Here is a 20,825-nt window from a genome sequence, read left to right as displayed (position 1 = left end):
ATAAATAGCATGCATGATGTACAGTTTTTGCTATTGGTTAGTATAATCAGAATGGTTATTGTCTGCCTAAAACCCAGCTGAAAGCAATGCTGGGCATCCTTCTTTGGGGAGTGACATTGCCTGCGGCAGCTGATATAAACCCCTCTTGTTCTCTTTCTATGAGCCTGTGGAATTTCACCCAGTTGTACAAATAACATGGAGTGTTTAAATCGCGTGTTGTCTTCTATTCCCAAGAGTCTGAAATAATGCATTTCAGATTTTCTTTTGCCCTCTGACTTTAACTATGTGCCTGCAAAGAAATCCAATCAATCATAAGGACCAATGTGACATTCTCCCCCGATAACAGAGGGCACTTTCTGGTCGAGTCATAGCACCAGGTGGTGGACCCATGGCAGCCCTGAGGGTTCCAGTTACATCCAGTTAATGGCCAGTCCACCCATGACAAATTTGCACACAAAGGCGACTCAAAACCCTGCCCCAGTTCAAACTCTGTTGAAGTTAATGGGGCTTGTGCTTTGATGGTGGGGCTGTCCAGCAGGGAACGCTTAATCCCGGCTTCAGCTCTGTTTTATAGACTACACAGAAGATGGCGCAGAGAGATAAGGTGGCATTTTGGGGGCAGGCAGAGGGGGAATGAAAGCGAGGAAGCTGTTTTGGAAAACACAGGTGCTGTGTGTAAACAGAGACAGACTCCTGTCTAGACAGTATGCTGCAGGCCTACGAAAGGGAACTGCCTAGAGTACATCCACGTCCCTTGAATGATGGCTATTCATGAATTTTAGCATTTCAGCATTTATATAGGAGCTGAACTTAAAAGAGACCAAACTGGCTAGACCAGTAGGGTGACTGACCTGACCTCTTCCAAACACTTTATCAAAAGGGTGTATATTCAGGGAGGATGAAGTCACTGGTATTTTTATCCAAACATTGTCTGCGATAAAAGTGTTTTTTTTAAAATAATAATAATCTCATGTTTCTTTAGCTTTGGGCCAAAAGAGGTTCCTGGGAGAAAAACAGCTGAATTATTGAGGCTGAGTGACAATGTTGATTTGTTGGGAGTTTAAAGAAGAGAATACTTTTTTCTTCTTATTTTGTTTTAATATCTTGCTCTATTTTTAGCTTTTGACTAAAAGAGGATTTTATGCTGAGTTATTAGGAAAGAGTGACAATACGATTTGCTGTATATTTCTGCTTCTCAGGCTATGTAGGGATGACTTCACTGTCACACTCCTCCCAAGATGACATGGACAAATGTGGTATTTCTAAACCTGCCTTCCCCAAACTGAATAGAGATTGCCAGTCTCATCATGACTGGTCAATAATAGACATGCCAGTCCAGGATGACCAAAATCACAGTTCAACATATTTGGAGAGTGCTAATGTAAAGGAAGGCAGCTGGGAAGCAGCCAAAGTAGTTTCCTCTTAGAATTACTATTATTTAGCCATGTTTGGTAGAATGGGCATAATCCTGCCCTTATAATGAGTGAAAAGAGCCAAGTATTATATGTTGCCCATGTACAGAAGAAGCCAGACAAGAAGACTCTTTCTCCTTGCTCTTCCTCACATTTACCATGAGAGTAAGCTACTTTTTTTGTTTTTTTATCAAATGAAACAGGTTAAAATTAAATAACTGTGTGTTTTCATAACCATTCAGTGGTCTGTAATATAATTGCCTAGCTCAAGAATTTAATTCCCACTAGCTGGAAACTAAGTGTCTAAGATTCTGCTTCATGTGAATCACATAGGAGGGAACATGGCATCTTTTGAGTGGTGGCACCACAGCTGTGGGATAGTCCTGCAAAGATCCTCTGTTGACATTATTTCTCTAGCTGTTCAACCATGGTGTGAAGACAACTTTTACCCCCAGGAAGTTTCATTTTACTCTATGTCTCTTTCTATTTTTGACCCTGGTTTTTCTGTGGCCTTTAGATTTGTTATCTTAAATCCAATATGGGATTGTATTATTCTTCATTGCTGGATCACTTTAAAGTTTTTGATGAAAAGCAGGATTAGAATATTTTAAATACATAAGGCAATAATAGGAAGAAAGTAGGAGACATCATCCCCTTATCTTCTTCTCCATCACAAAAATAGTGTGCATCTCCTAACAAATCAAGTCAAGGCGAATGAGGCAAATGCTAATCAACAGATCTAATTTGGGGACCTGGCAATTTATTTTAAGTAAAAATAAGGACAACAAAAACAACAACAGCCAGATCTGATTTGTTTGACTTCAGGCAGGCAATAACCACAGAACCTGAGCAGTCTAATTTCAAAAGGTCTTCAAAAGCAGCTAGTTTGAACCTCTTTTTGATCTTGAGCCCAGAGAAAGAAGGGAAGGGATCGAGTCTTTCTATTCTGCATTCAAAACATTTGCAGTTCCATGAACTTTGACAGAGAAATGTGTTCCTGACCCTAAACAAGTGCACCCTGCAAGAGCCAATTCGATTGCATGTTCATGCTGATGTCATGGAACTTTTACCAGAGAACTTCCTCTTTTGTGTGCCATACTTAACAAAGTCCTGGTTTCACCCTTCTTCCTCCCAGGTTCTCCAAGTCAGAGTTGGATTCTTCAAAGGCCTTTTAATCTGTAAGAACACAAACAAGAGGAACAAGCTCTTCTCTCTCTGCAGTAAAACCATGAGTCAAACTTTTTCTGTTATTTCTGAGGTCTGCAGTGCCATATTGTCTAAAATTTACTATGCTGAAACATCCAGATATTACATAGGGAGGGAATATTATAAATGTGAAGGTACCTGCAGTTTCACATGTAAAGAGCTCTCTAGTTTAATCAGCCTCAATGGTTATCATCTAATTCTGCAAGACAGAAATAGCTGCTCTATGGCACTCTTCATTAAATTTATATCCTGGTTTTCATAAGGAACCCTCAGAAAATAATTTGCAAGAAATTAAGAAAAAATACTCTTAAACACAAAGGCCATTTCAAAATCAGACTAATCCTTATGATAGATGATGCTAAATAGGACTAGATTATGAATTCATCATCATCATCATCATCATCATTATTATTTTATTGACTAAACATTAAAAACATTGGACATAGAGCGACCTTTCTGGCTCTCCGCGGCAGTGGATCCAGGAAGGCCCCTTGGTTTACCGAGGAACTCCAGGAGATGAAGCACCAAAAGAGACGCCTAGAGCGACGTTGGAGGGCCAGTAAATCCGAATCTGACCAAACACAATTAAGACCCTTTATTGGGACTTATCTAGTGGCGATTCGGGCGGCAAAATGTACGCATTTCTCCGCTCTCATTGTGTCCTCAGAATCCTGCCCGGCCGCTCTGTTTAGGATAACCCGCTCCCTCCTGAAAGGGAGGGATGCGGGTGAACCCTTGCAGGGAAGAGCTGAGGAATTTGGTCAGTTTCTGTCGGACAAAATCGCTCAGATTCGGACGGACCTGGACTCCACTTGGACAGTACCTGCAGAGATGCCGAGAGTGGGCCTTGAACGGATTTCTTGGAGCGAGTTCCAGCTTGCTACTCCTGAGGAAGTGGACAAGGCCATGGGAGCTGTGAGTGCCTCCACCTGTTTACTGGATCCGTGTCCCTCCTGGCTGGTCTCGACCAGCAGGGAGGTTACACGAGGCTGGCTTCAGAGGATTGCTAATACCTCTTTACAGGAGAGATCTTTCCCGCTGCCTTTAAAGAATGTGGTGGTAAGACCCCTCCTTAAGAAGACTTCTCTGGATCCAACTATTCTTAAAAATTACCATCCAGTCTCCAACCTCCCTTTTGTAGGGAAGGTTGTTGAGAAGGTGGTGGCCTTTCAGCTCCGACGGTCCTTGGATGAAGCAGATTATCTAGATCCTTTTTAGTCGGGTTTCAGGCCTGGTTACTCCACCGAAACTGCTTTGGTCGCACTGACCGATGATCTCTGGCGGGCCAGGAATAGAGGACATTCCTCTATCCTGGTGCTTCTTGACTTCTCAGTGGCCTTCAATACCATCGACCATGGTATCCTTCCGTGACGACTGCGAGAGGTGGGAGTGGGAGGTACCGTGTTACGGTGGTTCTCCTCTTACCTCTCGGATAGGTTGCAGTCGGTATTGGTTGGAGGACAGAGGTCGACCCCTAGGCCCCTAAAATATAGGGTGCCTCAGGGCTCGGTCCTGTCCCCCCTCCTATTTAACATCTACATGAAGCCGCTGGGGGAGATCATTCGGCGGCACGGGATCAAATATCAATATGCAGACGATACCCAGCTGTATCTGTCCGCTCCATGCCAACTCAGTGAAGCGGTAGAAGTGATGTGCCAGTGTCTGGAGGCTGTCAGGGTCTGGATGGGAGTAAACAAGCTGGCACTCAATCCAGAGAAGACCGAGTGGCTATTGATGTTGCCTCCCAAGAACGGACCAGATATTCCATCCCTTAGCCTGGGGGGGGGTGAAACCCTTCACCCCTCAGAGGGGGTCCGGAACTTGGGTGTCCTCTTGGATTCTCAGCTGACATTAGAATACCACCTGTCAGCTGTGACCAGGGGGGCTTTTGCCCAGGTTTGCCTGGTGCACCAGTTGCGGCCCTACCTGGACCGAGAGGCACTTCAAATGGTCACTCATGCTCTCATCACCTCTAGGCTTGATTACTCTAATGAGCTTTACTTGGGGCTGCCCCTGAAGAGTGTTCGGAGACTACAATTGGTCCAGAATGCAGCCGCACGAGCGATATCGGGTGTACCTAGGTACACCCATGTTACACCTATCTTCCGCGAGCTGCACTGGCTTCCCATCGGTCTCCGAACGCAATTCAAGGTGCTGGTCGTTACCTTTAGAGCCCTACATGGCTTGGGACCTGGATATCTGCGGGACCGCCTCCTGCCACATAGCTCCCAACGACCTATAAGATCTCACAGGCTGGGCCTCCTTTGGGTACCATCGACCGGGCAATGCCGGTTGGCAACTACTCGGGGGAGGTCTTTCTCTGTAGCTGCCCCAGCCCTGTGGAATGATTACCCGCAGAGATCCGGACCCTTCCCACTCTCTCGGCCTTCCGTAAAGCCACTAAAACCTGGCTGTTCCGGCAGACCTGTGGCTGTTGACCCCAAATGCGCTCCAGCCCCACTTAGAACGGAGTGCATGGTGTGTTTTAAATCTATATTTTTAAATCTATTTTTTCTTTTCTTCCTTTCTTTTGATTTACATTGTATTGTTAGCCGCCCAGAGTCCTACGGGATTGGGCGGCATACAAATGTTATTAAACCTTAAACCTTTGTCATTTCCATACATATTTTAGCATAACAACAAATACCCATCCCATCCACCCATCAGTCCATCACATGGTCCAATCCCAATTCATCCGAACTCAGGACATCACCAACCACTCCTTCTCCAGATGCATGAATACCCTGACCTTGACGGAAAAGAATAATGCTATTTTATCTAACCACACCCCCTCTACTACATCCCCCACTCCTGTTTTCCCAGGCACAAGAATGTGGCAATGCGGAAGCGTCCGGTTGTCAGCGTTCTAAGTATCATGCAGAATTAAATCAGAGTCCAAGGCAAAATGATCCTTAAAGTTCCAATTTAATAAATCAGACATCTTAGCACATCTGTGGAAATCCCAATTCTGAAAAATTCCTGGGATTCCACCCAGTTGAAAGTTCATGCTCTTATCCCCACACCCATAAATCCATCACATGGTCCAATCTTCTTTGGCCACGCTGGCATCTCCACCCAGCTGGTTCCGGTCAGGTGCAGAGGTGCGGAGACAAAAGATGACCTTGGGCTTCTCAAAAAGAATGACAACAACACATTCCACAATTCTATTACTTTCTATTCCCCCCTCCCAACTACTACACTAATGAAACAGCATAGTGAAATAATAGAAAGTGTGGCAGGCCAAAGATCCTAAAAGGAACATAACTACAGGCCTGACAGGCGGCCTCTCCTCAGAAGAAAAATATTTCCTGAAAAGAGAACAACATCAAAGTTAGCAATAAAAAAAATTAACCACCTCTTCCCCCCCAGGGGGACCCTTTGGCTTGTCGGGAAACTTCTCATGGAATTGTTTTATTAAACTATCAGCATTTAGGTCGCAACTTATCACCCAAGTGGCTTCGGACAAAGGGTACCCCTTCCAATGCACTAAATACTGTAAGCGACCCCTATATAGCCTCAAGTCTAAGATTTTTTTCACCTCGTAATGTGTTTCCCCTTCTACCACTACAGGAGAAGGGGGAGCTTAGGTGGATGGTCTTGTGCTGGACTCAATTACTGGTTTCAACAAGCTACAATGAAATACTGGGTAAATTTTCCTTAGAATTCTGGGTAGACTGAGTCGAACTGTAACTGGGTTAATTATCTTTTCTATTGGAAATGGACCTGGAAATTTTGGGCCCAATTTCTTACTAGGCATTTTTAATCTTATATATTTGGAAGATACAAAAACTTTGTCCCCCACACGAAAGGGGGTTGGAGCAAGCGGTGTTTATCAGCTTGCTTCTTGTAGGCTTCTGCTGCATCTGCTAGAGCCTTCTTAGTATTTTCCCATCCTTTCTTTAGTGTGTCCATCCATTCATTCAGAGACATGGAGGAGGGAGGTTCTTTAGGAAGCTCAGGCATTGGAACAAATTCCATGCCACTGGTAATATGGAAAGGAGTTAATCCAGTGCTGCTGTGGATCGCATTGTTGTACGCCATTTCAGCAAAAGGTAGCAAGTCCGACCAGTTGTCTTGCTCATAGCCCACATAATACCGGATGTATTGTTCCACCATTGCATTGACGCTCTCTTCTGCGCTCTTTGTGCTGGGATGAAAAGCTGAGCTGAGTCCTTGTGTAGACCCAATGGATCTGAGAAATTCTCTCCAGAACTTGGCAGTGAACTGAACTCCACAGTCTGAAATGATCCTCTTGGGCACCTCGTACAGGCGATAAATGTGTTTCACAAACATTTTCGCTAATTTCTTTGCGGACAGCAGCCCTGAGCAAGCAATGAAATGCATCTGCTTGGAGAACAAATCAATAACTGTCCAGATTACTCTATTTCCACTGCTGTCTGGGAGTTCGACAATGAAGTCCATTGCGATCTCTTCCCATAGTCGGCTAAGGCTGGCCACTTGTTGTAGTAGTCCAGGGGGCTTCCCCGGTCGTGTTTCATTGTTGCGCAAGTAGCACAACTTTTTACATAATCTTCCAACTCTGATTTCATCCTTGGCCACCAAAATTGGCGCCTGGCAAGATGGAGCATTTTTAGGAATCCAAAGTGGCCACCTAATTTTGCATCATGGCTTCGCTGTAGGGCTTCCAGCCTCAACCCCGCAGGGACCTACAGTTTGGACCCCTTCCAGGCTAAACCACCGCTCATTGTTAGGATGTCCTTGTTATTTTTGAACCACGGGTCTGCCGGGAGTGCTGCTTTGAACTCTGTCATCAGGTTATCTTGGCGTCGAGTGGTGACCTGGGCCACCTGTTGGTGGGAGGAAGAAATGATGGGTTGAACAACTTTTTCCTTCTTACTGTCGTACTGCGGTTTTCTCGACAAAGCATCCGCAACAAGTTCTTCCCTGCAGGAATGTGTTTAATGTCGAATTTGAACCTTTGGAAGTATTGTGCCCAGCGAACTTGTTTGGGAGATAATCTTCAATGGGTGTGGATAGCTTCGAGGTTTTTATGAGCAGTCCATACCTCGAACGGCATATCCCCCCCTCCAAGAGATATCTCCACGTAAGCAGGATCCACCTGATCACAAACACCTCTTTCTCCCAATGGCCCTCCTCCTTTCAGTAGTGGTGAGTTTCTTAGAGATGTAAGCGCATGGCAAGAGGTGGCCCTCTCTATTCTTTTGTAGTAGCATTGCAGCTATTGCTGCATCACTGGCATCCGTCTGGATTATGAATGGTTGCTTGGGGTCGGGGTGTTGCAGTATGGGCTCTTGGGCAAAGAGCCGTTTTCTCAAAGGCTTTTTGACAGTCCATTGTCCATTTCAGGGGTTGGTTTGCTTTTGGTTTCTTGGGGGAAGGCCCCGTTTTTAATAGCTCAGTCAATGGAAGGGCAATTTCCGCAAAAGTCGGAATGAACTGCCAGTAGAAATTTGCACATCCAAGGAAGCTTTGTAGTTATCTGAGAGTACTTGGAGGTTTCCAATCTAATACAGCTTTCACTTTTCCTGGATCCATTTCTATCCCCTCATTGTAGATGCGATAACCCAAGTAATCTAGTGAGGTCTTGTGAAACTCACACTTCAACAACTTTGCATATAGCTTGGCGGCCAAAAGTTTTTTCAGGACTTGCCATACCAGCTTCACATGTTCTTCTATGGTTTCAGAGAAGATCAAGATGTCATCTAAATAAACAAGCACTCCACGGTACAGGTGGTCATGTAGCATCTCATTTATGTACTGCATGAAGACTGCAGGTGCTCCTTTTAGCCGAAATGGCATGACTTTGTACTGAAAACTGCCAAGGGGAGTGTTAAAAGCGGTCTTCCATTCATCTCCCTCTTTGATCCGTATGCAGTAATACGTCTCTCAAGTCCAGCTTGGTAAAGATCTTGCCTTTTGCCAAGTGGTTTAGAATATCTTTCATGAGGGGAAGGGGATAAGTGTTCTTTTTGCATACCACATTCAAGACTCTCAGATCAACACAGAGACGAACCCCACCATCTTTCTTTTCTCTGAAGAGCTCTGAGTGTCAGCGTTCCAAATACCATGCAGAATTAAATCAGAGTCGAAGGCAAAACTATGCTTAAAATTCCAATTTAATAAGACAGGCATGTTGGCATCATACTGTGGGATTCCAACTCTGGAAGTTACATCAGAATCCCACCCAGTTAAAAGTTCATGATCTTGTCCCCACACCCACAATCCATCACATGGTCCAATCTTCTTCCACGCTGGCGTCTACTCCCAACTGCTTCCGGTCAGGTGTGAAAGTGCAGAGACAAAGGATGACCTTGAATTCTAGTAAAGAATGAAAAACAATACATTCCACAATCCTATTCCTTCTATTCCCCCCTCCCATCGACTATACTTAAAGAAACAGCATAATGAAATAAGAGAAAGTGTGGCAGGCCAAAATTCTAAAAGGAATATAAATGCAGGCCTGACACTGGGGCTGCTACTTTCGACTTCGCTGGTTCAATAAAGCCCCGTTTCAAATTGATGTCTATGTAATTCCTCAATTCAACCATCTCTTTGGGCGTCATGGAGTACATTTTCAGCTTCAGTAATTTAGCCCCCGGTTTGAAGTCTATTGCATAATCTGTGGCCCGGTGGGGGGGAAGATAGTAGCAATCTTCCTCACTGAACAACCCCGCTAAATCCCAGTAGTCTTTTGGTACTTGTTGGATCCCTGGGGGTTTGATGTCTGCTGCAGGTGCCGCAGGTTCTGGACAGTCTGAGCTGTTGGGTCCCATTGTTCCTGGGTGGCCTTTTGGCTCCACCGGTGGTAGTGGCCCAAAGCCAATAATCAATTTTCTAATGCCGTCCTCCCACTTTATTGTAGGCACCCACTTGTCCAGCCATGCAAGTCCCAATATAATTGGTTCCTGCATTCTTGGAGCTACAATGAATCTGAGAAATTCATAATGGCAGCCTATCATCAACTTTACCAACTTGGTAATTTTAGTGGCTGGGGCCCCTCCAATCAGTGTTCCATCCACTTGCTCGAACCGAATGGGATGGTTTAGGGGTCTTTTACGTATACCTAGTTGCTCCACAATCGACATGCTGATTAAGCATCAAGTACAGCCGGTGTCCACAATTGCCCCAACTTCCCCTTCCACTCCAATTTCTGGCACTTGGAGGTTGCATTTTATTATAAAGGGGTGGATGGGTGGACTAATCATTGGGTCGTCTTCGGCATTCCCCTCCTCCGAGGCCTCCCCCTTGGTAGGACTCTTTGTCACCTTAGGTTGGGGGTCCCCTTCCGGAGGTTGTTGGCCCAGATGACTCTTCTGTGGTAGCTTCTGGGGCCGTCTCTTTACCGCTCTGGCGGTTGGTACACACGTTTGTGATATTGGGGCTGGAGCCAAGCACTCTGACGCTCTGTGGCCAAATTGACAGCAACGCTGGCATTTTATTGGCTTCCCCGAGGGACAGAATCTAGTTGCATCTCTAACGTTAGGAACTGCCTCATCACATTGTTCTGCTACCCATCCTGCAGTAATCCCCTCAATCATCTCTTCTTCCATGGCTCACATTTGGCTGAAGAAGTTGGTCTGGGAGTTCCCTCCAGCCACCCCCCTCCGCTGTGCGTGCATCTTCCCAGATGCTATAAAGATGAAAAATTCCTCCCACGCAAATTGTTTTGCACTTCGGAAGAACTTCAGAGAAGCAATTCATCATTAGCTTCTTTTCTCTTAATTGTTCACTGATATTTTATGCCCACCAGCCTCTTTCCGGGGTACTGGTGATTTATTTTAAAAAAGAGAATCGGGATAATGTCAGCGTTCAGAGTATCATGCAGAATTAAATCAGAGTCCAAGGCAAAATGATCCTTAAAGTTCCAATTCAATAAGTCAGACATCTTAGCACATCTGTGGAAATCCCAATTCTGAAAACTTCCTGGGATTCCACCCAGTTGAAAGTTCATGATCTTATCCCCACACCCATAAATCCATCACATGATGCAATCTTCTTCGGCCATAAATCCATCACATGGTCCAATCTTCTTTGGCCATGCTGTCATCTCCACCCAGCTGGTTTTGGTCAGGTGCAGAGGTGCGGAGACAAAAGATGACCTTGGGCTTCTAGAAAAGAATGACAACAACACATTCCACAATTCTACTCCTTTCTATTCCCCCCTTCCAACTACTACACTAATGAAACAGCATAGTGAAATAATAGAAAGTCTGGCAGGCCAAAGATCCTAAAAGTAACATAACTACAGGCCTGATAATAGCTTCCAAAACTGACAGGCTTCCTCTGTTGAAGAAAACATACATCCTGGAAAATGAAATAGACAAAATACAAATGAAGGGTTAATATAATGCCCATCAAAACACTTAACCCCCTCTCCCCCCCCCCCCCAGGAAGACCCTTTGGCTTGTCAGGATATTTATCATGGAATTGTTTCACTAATCTATCAGCCTTTTTACCCAGGTAGCTTCTGACAAAGGGTATCCTTTCCAGAGTATTAAATACTGTAACCAGCAGAATGTTGGAGATGCTCTTTGGCTTCAGTAGAGAGTTGCATTGCCCCAAAAGAAAGAAGATTGGTGGAATCTAGTCCACTAATCCCAAATATGCAATTTTCATGGTCCAGAAGAAGAGCAGCAAAGTTGGATGAACAACTGGAGATATGCAGGGGACAAGAAGAAAAAAGAAAAAGTGTGATATTGTTCCGTGTAGAATTGGGTTAATTATGTGCATAATAAATATTCTCTTTAATATTTTATTTTACCTTTGATGATTCTTGGATAGGAGAGGGGCTCTTTTCTTATTTTTCAAGTTCACTGAATAAAATTGGCCCTGGCCAATTAAAGTAAGTCTAAAATGGTCCTTTTTCATGTTTGTTTGATTGCCCATCATAACTTAAGCAAAGGGGTCTTCGCTTTGTTCTGTGCTTAATTGTTTTGTCTCTATAAACTTTGCAACATGAGAAATGTTCTTTTTCCCCCCAGTTGAGCCCCTTATCCACATATTTCCAGTCTACATTATCTTCTTTTCCTTCCAGCTCTTCTCTTTTGCTTGTTTGTGCCAAATGGTCCTAATTTCTTTGTAACCTAAAACCAAGAACTGTTATCATACAGAGTTTATTTTATTCTAAGGATAGAATCTCGTGCATCTCATGCAAGCATTCTGCAAAATATAGATAGTTCTTTTTTTAGTCATGTGGAATAATTGCTCAGCTATATCACTCTATGATCATTTCAGCCCCCTCATTATGCCATTTAAACTGTACTTCCGTTTAATTGAATTGCTAGTTATAACAGCTACTTAATTTGGCCACAATATTTTAATACTTATATTAGAAATCTCAACAGAACATTTCCCCAAATCCTAAATTGATATTATCAGCTGTCTGCTACCATCTGTGATCTCAGGAGGCAGAAAGGGCAGGAGTAGTAAGAGACCAGAACTCAAAATAATCTAAACTTGTATGTCTTTTTGGTACTTACTATGAATTATACCATGAAACTGTAGATCTAGCTCTTATTGCTGCACACAAGAGAGAGAATCGAGGCTTAACCTGCTAAGGTGGAAATGAGGAACATAGATGACTGAAATAGAAAAATGACTTGCGTGAGAGGCATAAGAAAAACAGAGGCAAAGATCAAAATGATGAACTGGTTTCCTTTCCTGCCCTGGTTTCTGTCCTTTTGTGTTAATTATTTTAACATTAAGCAATCCCTCGGGTCTGTTGCATTTTGCTACAGAATTCAGACCCTTCATAATCTCTTGTACTTGCAGCTTCCAAACTCTTCTCTTCAACTCTTTCCAAATTCAAACTTACGTGAACTATATTTTGTACAAAACTATTTTGACCCAAGAGTAAATGTCTTAAGAAAGCAAAGGATCCAAACTGGAAACACAGTAATAGTTTTCTATCAAATCAACATTATTTGTTGTTTGCCCTGTTTCTATAAGCAATGAACTTTTACATAGACTGTTTTTTTTCTATTTGGGGGAGAAATAGCAAGAACTGAGTTCTAGACTGGTATCTGTGATACCTTCTCCTAGAACAGAACAGTCATGTAAGCATGTTTTAAGCATGAAATGTTATTATTTTACTGATTTCTACTTCTTAGGGTATTCCAAAAACAGGTTTAAAATTTTAAAAATGGTTTAAAACAAAACAGTTGAACAAATAACATGTAATGCATATATGTTACTATATAAAGCCATATTTGTTTGCTGAATGTCTGTGCCTTTTCTTAAGAAGCTCAATGTGACATACAAAACAGATTGGAATAATCACTGTCTTTCCTAAACCACTCATCATGTCCCAAAGGGGCTTTTCAAAAGGCAACTGGACTTTCTTGATCTTTTTTTCTTTGAAAATGTTTTGCTTCTCATCCAAGAAGCTTCTTCAGCAAAATGTTTTCAAAGGAGGGTGGGGGGAGACAGGAAAATCTAGTTGCCTTTTGAAAAGCCCCTTTGGGACAACCATGACCTGGATGATTGAGACTCTTCATAGAGACTCCTTTCATGGTATCAGTCCTTCTATTAATGCATCCTTTGGCTTTGTATTTTGCTGTTGTTAGATTGAAAATATTTCCCATGCTTTTAAATAAATAACTAGTGTATTTTCAGAATAAAAATACAATCTGCATAGCGCAGGTCTAAGTGCACTGGTAATCAAGAAAGAATTAGGAGGATACAGTTTCATATTTGATCAGACTGAAAATTGGTGGTTTTGCAGAGTTTTTATACTGGGGAAAAATCAGCAAATGTTAAGCAGATGACAGAGATTTAAAACATTTTTAGGTAACTTTTATTTACATCGCATTCTTCCTCCAAGCCTCTGAAGGTGTCATGAGTTTTCCTAATCAACTGCCCCCCTTTTTGCCCATGCTAACCCTAAGAGGTGGCGTGGTTGAAGGAAAAGAGACCCAAGATCCCATAAAATGACCTTGAATACAAACTCTAGAGCAGAGGTGGGTTGTTCCAGGGTTTACTACTGGTTTGCTTTGCACATGCGCAGAACAATTTACAGTGAACTGCGCACGGACACTACTAGCAATAGCAATAGCAGTTAGACTTATATACCGCTTCATAGGGCTTTCAGCCCACTCTAAGCAATTTACAGAGTCAGCATATTGCCCCCAATAACAATCTGGGTCCTCATTGTACCCACCTTGGAAGGATGGAAGGCTGAGTCAAACCTGAGCCGGTGAGATTTGAACAGCTGAACTGCAGAACTGCAGTCAGATGAAGTAGCCTGCAGTGCTGAATTTAACCACTGCGCCACCTCGGCTCTCAACATGCCGGCAGCAGCAACCGCTGAACTGGTTCAGGGGGTGGCCAGCCTGGGTCGCTGCCGGTTCTGCGACCCAGACCAAAATACCATTACTGGTTCAGCCAAACCAGAGCAGCCCACTTCTGTTCTAGAGTGATAAGGGTCTTCTTGAAGTTTTTTTCTCTGCATTTTTCTCTCAGCCTTGCCTTGATATTGGAGTTAACCCTGGATAAAAACACCCAAGGAACACACTGGAGGGAGGTAAACAGTGAAAGGAAGGCTTAAAGTGTTCACCCACAGGTTTCTGTTGATTTCAAAACCACCTCTAGTTTATGTTTAATCAGGATGAGGCTGAACTTAAACAGCTTCTACTATCTTTTCTAGTCTCACTGTGAGCCCCAGATAGGGGATGAGCAGGAACGTTTCTTAAATTTTTGAACACAACACTTAACAAAACAATTAAGAGACATGCAGCTCCAGTTGAAAATCCTATCTTTCAGTCAAGGACGGTACCATATAATTTGATGGGCTGTGTATCTTGGTCTTAAGTCACCCAATCATAGATACAGTCACAGTTATTAAATTGTAAAGCAGGAATGCAGAAATATCTTGTCCATTAAGTCTATTAAGTCCCTTAATTAGCCTTTGCCAAGTTCCTTTCTCTGCCCCCTCCGCTGGTTCTGTGGAAGTTAATGCTGCCAAGCCTTACAATATCATAGGAATTTCTTGGATAACACATGAATGTCTTCAAACTGATTATTTTATACTGCGTGTAAATCAGGATTCTTCACATATAAGCTACTTTGTGGGTTGATTCAGTGTTTGAATTTAAAACAAAAGTCACAAATGCCTGCTAAGCCTTATGTTGCCTTTGTAAAAATCATTAGTAGGCTGGTACAAAAACAGGCCGCCATCCTCCCATGGTACCATCTAATTTATATTTTATATTGGGTGAGCATCACACACATTTTTATTTGGATAAATGTTTTGGGGAAGAGTTTCCTATGATCTTAAAGAAAAATATTAGATTTGGAGCTATTTTTACTTATTGGTTTATTTTCACTCTTCTCCAGAGATTTTCCAGAAACCAGTGAAACTATTGAGGGGGAAATCAAACACAATGGGGTCTGAGGCACTCGAAGGTAGACACAATGGGGCAGACGAAAATGTGACAGAGGTCATAGACTCACGGCTGTTTAAATCACAGCTGTTTATAGGAGCACTCTTGGGAGTTACTAAGTAGAAAACGGGGGTGGTTTTCTTTGTTTTTGAGGTGAAAAATGAAACTATGTCTTGTTTTGCTCCTTTTTGTTTACTTGCAACTAGTTTTAGAGCTAATTGACTAATCTCTCCGGTGCAGCTAAAAATTAACTAATGAAACTCATTCTTTCAGTGCTGATAGATGACGGAAAGATAGATGATAGATAGATGATAGATGATAGATAGATAGATAGATAGATAGATAGATAGATAGATAGATAGATAGATAGATAGATAGATAGATAGATAATTGACAGACAGACAGTGTTTAAAACAGAAATTATATACAATATTACTAGTGAAATGCCTACCAAATGAATGGAGCTGCTGTGTAAAATGATATTACCAGTATATGATTACTTACCATTTCTATCCAGACCTGTACTCTGAGTTTGAGGCTTGCATGCAGATAGAGCTGAAATTGGAATAGGGATTGATGGAATGTTGGTTTCACTAAAATATTACTTTCTCTCTCCCTAGCTTCTGCAGGGAGTCAATCATTCTGGGCTCCTCCCAATACAAGAAGAACAGTTCCCAGTTGTGTCTGTTCTTCTAACTCCCGGCCATATGTTAGCGGTATTCCACATGCAGGAAAGAAAAGTATTGTAGTTAAGGAGATCAGACAGACAGTTGCAAAGCAATATGATCTTTATTTATAGAAGGTTTATTTTGTTTTTTGCATGACAGTATTTTAATGAGAAAATACCAGATGTAGGGATGTTCTGTACATATAGTTTGTAGACTGCCTTCTGCCTAGAAATGCTGGTGATCTGATTAATTAATGGGTGGGATTAATAATGTACATCGAAGATGGTATTCAGCAGGTTCTGACCAGTTCTGAAGAATCGGTAGTGGAAATTTTGAGTAGTTCAGAGAACCGGTAAATACCAGCTCTGACTGGCCCCGCCCCCATCTATTCCCTGCCTCCCAAGCCCCAGCTGATGGGGATTTTGCAGTAACCTGGAGTGGGGAGGGAATGGAGTTTTTACAGTATCCTTCCCCTGCCATGCCCACCAAGGCACACCCATGGAACCGGTAGTAAAAATTTTTTGAATCTCACCACTGATGTATATGTAGAGGTATAGGATCTCACTATAATTCCTACTCATGGCCACATTCACAGACATGCATTCAAATAGACACATAGGCTACATTCATATAACATAATTGGCAGAGCCAGTTAAGGCTCCAGCATACAGGTAATCCTTCACTTGCAATAGTTTATTTAGTGACAATTCAAAGTTACGATGGCACTGAAAAAAGTGATTTATGATTGTTGCAGCATCCCCACGTGATCAAAATTCAGACACTTGGCAATTAACTCATATTTATGATGGAAGCAGTATTTCGGGGTCATGTGACCACCTTTTGTGATCTTCTGAAAAGCAAAGGCAATGAGGAACCCAAATTCACTTCACATCCATGTTACTAACTTAATAACTTCAGTGATTGACTTAACAACTGTAGCAAGAAAAGTCATGAAATGGGACAAAATTCAGTTAACAAATGTCTTACTTAACAACCGAACTTTGGGGCTTAATTGTGGTCGTACATTGAGGACTCCCTGTATAAGGAACTCTCTAATTATGGCAATACAGGGTAAGATGGACAGTTTTAATCAAAATGTTATTGGGGTAATTGTGAGTACTCTCTCTTCTCTGAGTTACATGATCCTAAGATTCATGGCCAATTCTTTAAAGCAATGTTTTTTTCATTTTTAGCAACTTTAAGGCATGTGGACTTCAACTCCAGAATACCCCAGCATGTTGAGTGAGAAATTCTGGGAATTGAAGCCCAGGCATCTTAAAATCTAAAATATTCAAAGCATTGCAAAAAGTACAGTATTAATGAGATCACATACTGTAGCTATGTTTACAGGACATAGGTGCATTGCACTCAGTAATGCTTGTTGTGATGGCTGGAACTGTTGTAGGTTTAGTCACTGAATAAGTAGTTGTTAAGTGCTGTATTATAAATGCAGACAATGTTGCATGGCTACCATTTCAACTGTTGGAGTGAGGAGGGGGTGGGGAAGAATAGCTACCCTGTTTCTGCTTGTTTTCCTCATTCTCTGACTCATTCTGTGCCATCATTTCCTGGACCTTATGAAGGCTTAAGTGGAATTCTGGATTGTGTAGTCTAACACTTCTAAAAAAAACATTCAGTTGGGAAAGGCTGCTTTGTACTTCTGTATCACAAACAATAGTAAAATGTGAAAGTCTTGTAAATATTTTACTCAAAAGAACAGGAGACAGTTCTTTAATTATCCTTATGCTCCAGCAGGGAGCATCATTGATGCTCCTGAAAAATATACCACCACCAAAATAAGATAGAGAAAGTATGCAGAGCATGGCTTCTGGAATTCCTTCCAGGCCCTTTTACCAGAAATAGCCAGCGGAGGCATCTTTATTTTATTTTTGAGTTATCTTTAGGTGTGGGCGTGTTTCTGCTCTACATTGCAACTATATGTGTTTGTGGGTATATGTGCACAGAGGATTGCAGGTGGTCTGGGTACATTCCAGACTGGGCCACTTGACTAAGAAAGGGAGAGTTCTTTTTCCTGAAGTATTTTTCTCCACAGCTACAAGCTGGATCAAATCAAAATTTTTGGAACCCCAAATTTCTTTTGTTGACTGTTTCCAACACACCAAATTCGATCCTGTTCTGTTTTTGGAGAGTTATCCTGTTTATGAATTGACTAATGGAGCAATAGGCATCCCACACCTCTTTCTTTCCAACTTGCTACTGAGTTGGAAATAATGGAAGAAGCCACGTAGATAACACAAATAGCACATGGAATATCCCACTCCAAGCACCCCACACCACCACTCAGTTTAGCCAATCTAATTAATCTAATGCTCAGAGAAGGTCTTTGCTGGGTTAAGAGGAAAGGAGAGAAAAGGAAAGGGCAGACTTACAAGTTGCTATTCCAGAGAATAATTTATTACTTCGGGGTTTTTTTTTGTGTAAAGCATCATCAGAGTTACTCTTGCTGCTCTCCATAAACCCAGAATAAATGTTTGTTTAAATGTAGCCCAGTAATAAGAACAAAGGCAAGGGCAAGCTGCCCTTCCCCTTGTGACCCTTCTTGGAGTGCTGGGAATTTGCCTGCAGCCAGACCCATTCAAGCAGGAGGGAAGGAGGGAGTCAGTGCAGGGGCCTCTCTCAGTGAAAGGGGCCTCCAAGAAGGGAATGGAGCTTTCTCTCTTTTCTGATGAGGTTTCTTGCTCGCCTCCAAGGTGGTATGTGTACTGCAAAAAATGATCCTGTGGGATAAGTTAGGCTGAGAAAACAGACTGTCGGCCCAGCAAAACTTATTAGGTAGCTCTCGACTTACGACCACAATTGAGCCCAACATTTCTGTTGCTAAGCGAAACAGTTGTTAAGTGAATCGCTGCAGTTGTTAAATTAGTAACACAGTTGTGGAATGAAATTAAGCTTCCCCCGTGACTTTGCCTTGTCAGAAGATTGCAAAAGGTGATCACATGACCCTGGGACACTGTAACCGTCATAAATATGAGTCAGTGGCCATGATTTGATCACGTAACCATGGGGATGTTGCAATGGTCGTAAGTGTGGAAAAAATGGTCACAAGTCACCTTTTTCAGTGCTTATGAATGGTCACTAAATAAATTGTTGTAAGTCGAGGACTACCTGTACATGTAAACTACCTGGTATGTAAAATGTGTATCATGCAGCTACTTTTCACCTTTCATTTCCTCCAAGGCAGGGCTTCTCCCTCTTGGCCAGATTAAGTAACGTGCGAATTTGAAACAGCCAACACTTTTGCCGGGGAATTCTGGGAGTTGAAGTTCACATATCTTTAATTGGCCAAGGTGGAGGAACACTGCTCTAATGCAGTGGTTCCCAAACTTGGCAACTTTGGTTAATAATAATTCCATTATTCCATCCAGAATTCTCCAGCTCTGCTGGCTGGAGAATTCTGAGAGTTGAAGTCCACAAGTCTTAAAGTTGCCAAGTTTGGGAACCACTGCTCTAATGTAAGTACATCTTTCTAGATGAGGAGCTGCTAGCAAGCTCTGCTTATAAAACACCCACTGCCCCCACTGTCACCTGCATGAGCTCAGCTCTTTTTCAAAAACGATTACTGGCACAAGTGGGTTTCCTACTTTTTTAAAATAATTCTTGGCCTGTGCCAGGACGCTGTTGGAATGTTTATAAACAAAGAGGCTGGCGGGAAAGAGGATGCTTTCCTTTGAAGTGGCCCTGATTTGGATCAGGCTATTGTGTATTTGTGTGACAGAACGGGGAAACATAAAAGCCAGAAGGGCAGTGGCACAATGCTTATTTTATGTATTGTATAGTTGGCCCCGGTGGGGATTTAAGTCTAAGTAGTCACTCCAGTCCTAATTCAAAAGGCCAACTGTTGTGCCACCTTGCCTTAATACACACTGATATAATGAAGTTAATGTTTTAAGGAGTTTTATTAATTAATGTTTTGTCAGGAAAGCTGTATATAATAACAGCAGCAAATAATTTAAAAATGGTGTGGATTGGGGTATATTGCTGTGATAACTTGCATACATTTCCCCTCTATAACTCATGTCCTCATCACCAGCCTCCAACCGCCAAATAGGCTACTTTGGCAATATGTACGTTTGAAGTCCTCAAAAGCTGTAATTCTTATTATAACTTGGGGTCTGCCTGTGTTCTAAGGGACGAAACCTATTGTAAGAGGAGTAACACCCACATTGCAAATGCCTTATTTGCTATGTAAATGCTATGATACAATTCTGAATGTTGTCTTTGATCTTTAAAACCTTTAATAGCTCGAGTCCTTGGCATCTGTGGGATTCCTTTCTTCAGATAGAGGTGACCCATCCTCTACCTGAAGAAGGCTCAGCTCAGATGGGGCTGTGACCTCTTACCAGTCCATGTGGGATGAGTCCAGTGGGGCTGTGTGACAGGGTTTTTAATGATGGCAATAGCAACAGCACTTAGACTTATATACCATTTCATATTCCTTTACAGCCCTCTCTAAGCGGTTTACAGGGTCAGAATATCGCCCCCAACAATCTGGGTCCTACTTTTACCAACCTCGGAAGAATGGAAAGCTGAGTCAACCTTGAGCTGGTCAGGATCGAACTGCTGGAGGTCGGCAGAATTAGCCTGCAATACTGCATTCTAACCACTGCGCCATCACGGTATGAATGTCCCCTGCTATATGGAATAGCCTTCCCTTGAAGTAAGATTGGGGATATTTCTGATATTGTCAACAAGGCTTCTGAAAGTTGATAACACCTCATGCTGGTTAATATTATTAATAATGGAATTATTATACATTATTTTCTATTGTTTTTGTGCTTTTAGCTTGAATTCTTTTTTTTTTTTAAGTTGTAAATCACCAAGAGTCTTTCAGATTCTGGCAATATATGCATAGATATATCAAAGCATTTTATATAAGATATTCAGGTAAATTATACGATATACTAAGATGTAGAATATTTACTGAGCATGACCTATTTTGGTTACCCTAAGAGGGAGACAAGCCTTGCTCTTGTTGAAGAATATATAATGTTGCCTCAGAAATATCCTATTACCTGATGCTGCAATACAATCCTAATTAAATTTCATGTTCCCTTTAGTCCAAAATATATCATTTTTGCTCAGTGCCGAATCACACATGCTTATTCGGGATTCAAGCAGAGATATCCCCTTTTCCTTAATTCAAGTTGGAAGCAATT

At 42.3% G+C, this 20,825-nt stretch overlaps 1 long non-coding RNA gene across 1 annotated transcript in view; it reads left to right on the top strand.

Annotated features, from left to right (window-relative positions):
• LOC106537997 (uncharacterized) overlaps positions 1–20,825 on the top strand; it is a 219,125-nt gene that overhangs the window by 135,176 nt on the left and 63,124 nt on the right. The window contains exon 4 of the long non-coding RNA XR_015696925.1: positions 20,113–20,285. This is a non-coding gene — a long non-coding RNA (uncharacterized LOC106537997). The remainder of the gene's footprint in view (positions 1–20,112; positions 20,286–20,825) is intronic.

This window comes from Thamnophis sirtalis, unplaced genomic scaffold (genome assembly GCF_051295495.1).
Source record: "Thamnophis sirtalis isolate CommonGarterSnake01/CBP01778 unplaced genomic scaffold, rThaSir2_p1.2 scaffold_6, whole genome shotgun sequence".
NCBI lineage: Eukaryota > Metazoa > Chordata > Lepidosauria > Squamata > Natricidae > Thamnophis > Thamnophis sirtalis.
Note: the sequence above shows the minus strand (reverse complement) of the source record. Positions and strands in the feature narration are given on the sequence as shown.